Source organism: Scylla paramamosain, chromosome 39 (genome assembly GCF_035594125.1).
Source record: "Scylla paramamosain isolate STU-SP2022 chromosome 39, ASM3559412v1, whole genome shotgun sequence".
Classification (NCBI taxonomy): Eukaryota; Metazoa; Arthropoda; class Malacostraca; order Decapoda; family Portunidae; genus Scylla; species Scylla paramamosain.
In genome coordinates this window covers 4897501-4905000 of record NC_087189.1, presented here as the reverse complement: position 1 = coordinate 4905000, position 7500 = coordinate 4897501, and the positions used below count along the sequence as shown (strand labels likewise).

Below are 7500 nucleotides of genomic sequence, written 5' to 3'. Positions count from 1 at the left end.
TAACGGGAGGACTGGTAGAGAGGGAGGCAGAGACAGAGCGATGCGTGGATAGTCTCTTCTCTAGGCACTGTCCAACACCCAACTGACCCAGGGAGAGACTGAGAGCGAGTAAGAGAGAGAGTGAGTGGCTGTGAGGCGGTTCGCGAGAGAGAGAGAGAGAGAGAGAGAGAGAGAGATGGGGCGGGGGGAGGGAGAAGGGATGGATTTAGTAAGAAAGAGAAATAGGAAAAAACTGAACTAAGTAACACGAGAGAGAGAGAGAGAGAGAGAGAGAGAGAGAGAGAGAGAGAGAGAGAGAGAGAGAGAGAGAGAGAGAGCAGGACATATTAACACACAAAAGAATCTACAAAATTTTCACTTTATCACTCTTTATTCCTGATATCTCGTTTCTCTTTCATTTTTCCGCCCTTTCAACTTCCCTTTCCTTTATTCATTTATCCCTTAACTCCTATTCTTCACATCCCCCTCTCTCCCTTCTCCGTTATCTACCTTTATAAACAAACCCATTATTTTTTTTCAGTTTTCTTTTTCTTTTTTTTTTCTCATTCCTTTCCACATAAGCCATCTAGATCTTTGTTTTGTTAACCATTATTCTCTTAGCTTTCCTTACATCTCCCTAACATTTTCCTCCCTTCTTCCCCCCATTACTTAGAGGCCTTTTAATTTCTCTGGGTTTCTCTTTCATTATTTTGCACCTAAGCCCTTTAAATTTATCTTCCCTTTGTTCATTTTCCCCTTAATTAACTCTCCTTATATTCCCTTCACATCCCTCCCCCTCTCCCCTTCCTCTACCAACACCTCAATCTCTCATTACCTACAAGCCTTTAAATTTCCCTCATTTTTTCTTTCATTCCTTCACACATAACCCATTTAAATATCTCCCCCTTACCCATTTATCCCTTAATTTCCCTTACATTGCCGTCACATCCCTCCCTCCCTCATTTCCCCACTACTACCATTAGCTATCTACCTGTACGTACTAACCCTTTAATATCTGCTCCTTATCCTTTACTTCTGCTCCTTATCCTTTACTTCCCCCTAGTATTCCTGGCTCCGGTATCCCAGTTTGTGGCCCCAGTAAGAGCTGCCGCCTCCCATTGACCGCCACGCTGTACCGAGGCGACCTTCCCGAAGCTTTGAGTGAATTTACTGCGCCATAGAGAGAGAGGGGGGAAAGATAGGGAGGGAGGGAGAGACAGTAGAAGGGAGGGAGAGATGTGAAAAACAGTTGGTCTATATTATATATGTCTAGTCCTCTCTCTCTCTCTCTCTCTCTCTCTCTCTCTCTCTCTCTCTCTCTCTCTCTCTCTCTCTCTCTCTCTCTCTCTCATTGTTGGCGCTGTCCAAGCTGCTGACTGTCCAGATGTGAGAGAGAGAGAGAGAGAGAGAGAGAGAGAGAGAGAGAGTGTGTGTGTGTCCTCATTTCTTCTGTAACAACAAGTTTGCTGTTATCATGCAGTCAATTCTCTTCCCACCACGGCTCTCTCTTCATTGAGAGAGAGGGAGAGAGAGAGAGAGAGAGAGAGAGTGCATTTGTGAGAGTATAGGTGTGGTTAGAATAGAGGGCTTGTGTTGGTGTTTATTCTCGGTAATGTTGTTGTTGTTGTTGTTGTTGTTGTTGTTGTTGTTGTAATAGTATTATTATTAGTAGTAGTAGTAGTTGTTGTTGTTATGGACAGCGAAATTTTTAAGCAAACCAGAATGAAATTATCTTGTTCTTGATTATTGTACTGCAGTGCTGTGTTCAATAAACAACATACTACTACTACTACTACTACTACAACTTCAACAACAACAACTACTACTACTACTACTACTACTACTACTACTACTACTACTACTACTACTACTACTACTACTTAATTTATCATTTCAGAAAGAGTAAAAACATTTCTTATTTAATCATGTTCCCTCGATGCTACAGTGCCGCAACAACTTGTGCCAGAGTCTAGGCCCACATACACAAACACTGCCTTCTCACCATGACTGTTTACAATGGTCGCAGATATGACTAGCCGAGTCCTCAAGATTGTTTCTCCAGTAAATGATGCAGAAATCTTATTAGTCTGTCACTAGAACTATAAAAACACCATTAAAGACCCGTGTCACTGCAACTAGAGCCTTTGAATGTAGTGAAGATGAGGCGCAGAAGTGATTCATAATACGGGCCTAAGTGTGGCGTATGTAGCAGGACGTGCAACCTTCTGGTCCTTTGCGTCTCTGTCACGGCTCGATGGCCTTGACTGACGAGCTGGACAGATAGGGATTCAAATCAGAGTGCTGCATGCCCTCTACCCCTGCCTCGCGACTCACCCTCCTTGCCTCACCTCACCTCGCCGCAGCCACACAGACGAGAGACGGGGATAAAGCGGAAAGACGAGAAACTGAAGAGGAAAACACGGAAGAGTCTAGAATGAAACAAAAAGATGAGGGACGGGAATGAAAAGGAAAGAAGAGAGAGATTGGAATGGAAGGAAAAGAAAGGAGACTGAAATGAAAGGAAAAGACGGAAGAGACGAATGAAAGGAATAGACAAGACTGGGATGAAAGGGGAAGAAGAGAGACTGGGAAGAAATGATAGAGCTAGAATGAAAGGTAGAGACGAGACAGCAATGAAAAGAAAAGACACAAGACGAATGAAAGGAAAAAGAAGAAAGTGAATGATAGTAGGAATTATTAAGCAAGGAAAATTACATTGCCATGCAGTGTAAGATAAAAAAAAAAATATATAAAAAAAACAAGGAAAAACTTAAAAAGAAAGAAAGATGATAACAATATGGTGAAACGAAGGAAATCCGAATAAAAAGTGGTGATTCTGTCTTGATATGCAAAGTGGACCATTTACCTCCACCACACGCGTCTGATGAACCGTTGATACCTGCTTCTTCCCACCATAAGGATATAATTCCGTAATGCGCCACTGCCCGATGACTCAGAGGGCGTCACTTCGCGGCTGTCAGGATGGGGAGTTTTACTTTTGCGTCGTGAGGTCGTGAGGTCGTTCAGTGGCAGCCAGTTAGAGTAACGCGCGGTTTAGTACTCATAACAAAGCGTCACACTGTCATTGCTCTATCTAACAAGCGTCACACTTGTACGAGTAGCACAGAACACTTTTATTAGTACTCAACAACATCACACTTAATAGTACCCAAATAGGAAGCGTCACACTAATACAAATAAAGACAAGCGTCACATTCATATTAGTGCTCAGAAATAACGCGTCACAGTCACTAACACCTGAAGATAACGCCACATTACATCTAATTTACCCATAACATGTGATCTACCTCATTTTCTGGGGGTCTCTCTCTCTCTCTCTCTCTCTCTCTCTCTCTCTCTCTCTCTCTCTCTCTCTCTCTCTCTCTCTCTCTCTGTGTGTGTGTGTGTGTGTGTTTTTTTTTTTTTCCCAGAGCTACAAGGCTAATGTGAAAGGCTGCAGATTTCGTGTTACTTCGTGGGCCGCTGTGACGTCAGAGGGCTGAACGTCAGCAAAATATTTCCTTGTGTCCCGCCTGTGCGTGCGTTGCTTTCCTTCCCCTGTCAAGTGTTTTTGAAACGCCTCGCTCTCTCTCCACGACTGTTTGCAAAGGCCACAGGGGATGAATAGCTGGATTATGAAGAGTGTTTCTCACGTTAATAATATAAAAAATTCATTAGTTTGTCACTGTAACCGTAAATGCACGCTTAAAAACTCGTGTCACTTCAACTAAAACCGTTTGAATATAGTGGAGATGCGGCGGTAACACAGGAAGAGGTGCAGGAAGTCATTAGGCCCACACGCAACAATTCCTGTCATTCCTTTCTGCAAATCTGTCCATTTTGAAGCTGTTAACTAACCACCTGATTGCTGCGTCTGTTACAGTCACCCATCACTGCTTGAACCAATCTCTTCTTCACCGGTGTACTTGGCTCACAGTCATAATCCGTTCAAAAATCGCCGTTACGAAGCAAAAAAACGGATGCATGACAAATCTGTATTCTCGAAAAATTGAAAGAAATCCCCCATCAAAAAAGTTCCTGTGATAAAAGTGCAGAAAAATGCGTCTAAACAATATCTTTTACTCTGCAATGCACGGCAGTGTGTGTACCATTACCAAATGTACCAGTAAAGGCTTCTTGGCCCTGAATTTTGTTTACGTCGCACTTGTTATGTCCCTTATGCCACTTCAATATTAGGAAATTCTCTCTCTCTCTCTCTCTCTCGATCGATCGATCGATCGACCCTTCGTCTTTCAGAATATAAAAGATAAAGACACGTCACAAAAACCAACAACACCACCGCTGTCTTGCATCATCACAAGTTATCATATTCATACACAAATTGTCAATGTCCCTGCTTCTCCTGCCTACCTGCTGCCTGCATTACCGTACCAGGGGGCCTCTTCTGCTGCCCTGCTAGGCCACGCTTCCATCATCCATCACTCCTTACCCTGCCACTCTTCCCCTACTCCTTCTGCTACCCTTCCTTCATCCATCACTCTGTTACACTACCACATCGCCTCGTCCTCCTCTTCCTCCTCCTACTGCCCCGTCCCTACATCCATCCAGGTCAGTGTCAGAGCGTCAGCAGGGCGGGGCGTAAGCAGGGGTGGGGCAGGGATAAGCTGGCTGTAAAGACGCTGTTTGTTCCGTAACAGTGTGGATTGCATTGTCACCAGCTTGAAGACTTAACAGAAGAATGAATTGCGTTAAGAAATGTTAGCGTTCATTGGTCACGCACGAGACAGAGAGAGAGAGAGAGAGAGAGAGAGAGAGAGAGAGAGAGAGAGAGAGAGAGAGAGAGAGAGAGAGTTGATGGTAGAAGAATGCTAGACAGAAACAGAATCCTGAATGGTGGTTGAAATTTTATCTTTTTCTCCTTGAGAGAGAGAGAGAGAGAGAGAGAGAGAGAGAGAGAGAGAGAGAGAGAGAGAGAGAGAGAGAGAGAGAGAGAGAGAGAGAGAGAGAAATGGTGGACAAAGAAACAAACAAGACAACAAAAGACTTATTATCCAGATCTTTTGCACCGTCTGAAAGAGGAGGAGGAGGAGGAGAAGAAAGTGGAATATGAAGTCATACAATTCAGAGCATTATGTAAAAAAAGAAATGATAGAATGAATAAAGTGCTTTCACAAATCAAACGTGCATTAAGACTTGAGGAAGAGTAAAGAAAATGAGTAAATGAAAAAGAAAAACGTATTATATTTTTCTTCGAGTTAATTCAATTCCTTTATGAAGTGACCACACCTCTTATTAATTTTTTTTTTCAACATTTCATATATTACAAACCGTCAAAAGTAAAGGAAGTCATTACAATACATCACCATTGTCACTGCGCTATTCTCACGTCATTTCCTACATTATCTGCCTTATGTTCATACTCATCCTCACGAAACATTTCTTGAGTGTACGATAATATTCTTTTCTCGGTACGATTCTACATTAAATCCTTTGCACTCATCTGGTTTTCCATCTTTCCTACGTACTATTTTAGTGTACAATAATCTTCTTCTCTCGGTACGATTTTCTACATGATCTGCTATACACTGATCTAGTTTTCCTCATTCTTACGTTAACGTTTCTTCATTGTACGATAATATTCTTCTCTCGGTACGATTTTCTACATTATCTGCTTTACATTCATCTAGTTTCTCTCTCTCTCTCTCTCTCTCTCTCTCTCTCTCTCTCTCTCTCTCTCTCTCTCTCTCTCTCTCTCTCTCTCTCTCTCATCCTCACGTAACATCTCTGCCGTGTACGATAACATTTTTCTCGGTACGATTTCACTCTCGCTGATTCGTGTTCCCATTTGTAGGGTAATATTTTTTTTCCCCCTACGCATCTGATGTGAGGTTGTCTTGTGCTTGGTTTTTGCACGTGTTGGTTTCATTCTAGGGTTGTAGAGACGCTGAAGCCTTAAAAGTATCTTGCCGGAGGAGGTAGAGGAGGAGGAGGAGGAGGAGGAGGAGAAGGAAGATGATGATGTGCGTAATATAATCCGGCAGGAACCCGAGAGAGAGAGAGAGAGAGAGAGAGAGAGAGAGAGAGAGAGAGAGAGAGAGAGAGAGAGAGAGAGAGAGAGACGATGCACGACTGGTTTCAAGAACAGAAATAAGAAGATAAATTTGTCGTACGTGTCTGAACATTAGGAAGAGGAGGAGGAGGAGGAGGAGGAGGTGGTAAGGAGAAGATGAAGAAGTGATAGAAGAAGAGAAGGAGGAGAGGAGAAAGTTGTAGTAGTAATAGAAGTTTAAAAATGAAAAAAGTAGTAGTAGTAAGTAGTATTAGTAGTAGTAGTAGTAGTAGTAGGAACAATAGCAATAATTGTAGTAAAAGAAACGAGACAATACTGAAATACCTAATAATAATAATGGTACAAGTGAAAAGTTAATAAAAAAAAACAAAGTAGCTAAAGAGTCATACATTCACAAACTACAAGCAAAATAAAACTGAATGGTCATTAATAACTTTGAGGATGTTATATAAAGTACGTCTCTTTAGCTCACTCAATACACCACCTTTGGCCGCTTCCTGGAGTGAGAGGTTGGCGCCATGCACGAATCTCCTCCAGTTATTTGTCCCTCGCATCTTCCAGTACCAAGTGACTAGCTCCCTGAGAGATTCTGGCTTAAATACATAAATAAATAGTAATAGAACAGGCAACGTTCCGACCACACATTCACAGAGTTTTCGCCCTAAAATTCATCAATTAAGATGAGTCAACGGTTTTCTTGTCCGCCACACTGAGAAACACTGAGCTGTGGAGTGCAAGGTAGTCAATAGTGAGATGAGTGTGCATTGCTTTATACGCTACTGATGCAAGGTTACTGATGCACTGACGGCAAGGGTTGTGTTGCGTGTTGTTCGGCTGTTCGCGTGCTGCGATGCCCCGCGCCTCAATAAGCTTAGTAAAACTGTCTGGTGAAAGTTAAAAGTTCAAAGGCACCAGTGAAGACGAAGGGAAATGTCAAGTTTAAGTCAAGAGTTCGTAGACACGATTGGAATTAGAGGGAAAGATCAGGTTTAAGTTAAAAGTTCGAAGACACCACTAAGATTAGAAGGAAGAGCGAGTATTTTAAATTAAAAGTTCAAAAACACCACTGAAAGCAAGGGAAAGGTCGGGCTTAAGTTAAAAGTTCGAAGACGTGACTGAAATTAAACTGGATCGAGTACTTCAGATTAAGTTTAAAAATATCACTGAAATTAGGAGGAAATATCAAGAAGTTCAATTAAGTTCCTGCAGTTTTACTTCACCCCCAGGAACATAATGACAGGAGCTTCAATTTTAAATGTAGGTTCCTGAGAGAAGCATGGAGTGTGACGTTTATTCAAGTGGCGCCAGGGACACAACAAAGGTGCTGTGGAAGACATGCTTAGGATTGAAGGTCTCAGGTGCCGCGTCCTATCGTTTTTCGCAAATAAAACCTTAACAAAGCGTCGGACAAGGATGCTACTTCGGCAGTGGATGTGTGAGACCACGACCTAACTGGCAAAAATATGCTTTGGTGTCATGTGTGGATAATG

At 42.3% G+C, this 7500-nt stretch overlaps 1 protein-coding gene and 1 long non-coding RNA gene across 2 annotated transcripts in view; one reads left to right on the top strand and one right to left on the bottom strand.

The window, feature by feature from the left end:
* The window catches only part of LOC135092095 (tryptophan 2,3-dioxygenase-like), a 23294-nt gene extending 23180 nt beyond the window's left edge, over positions 1-114 (bottom strand). The window contains 1 exon segment of the mRNA XM_063990308.1: positions 1-114. This exon segment is cut by the window's left edge and continues 124 nt beyond it. The gene's annotated coding sequence lies outside the window, so the exon portion shown is untranslated.
* Positions 1-4256, top strand: part of LOC135092098 (uncharacterized) — a 21090-nt gene extending 16834 nt beyond the window's left edge. Inside the window, exon 4 of the long non-coding RNA XR_010262744.1 lies at positions 3863-4256. This is a non-coding gene — a long non-coding RNA (uncharacterized LOC135092098). The remainder of the gene's footprint in view (positions 1-3862) is intronic.
* The last annotated feature ends 3244 nt before the right edge of the window (positions 4257-7500 follow it).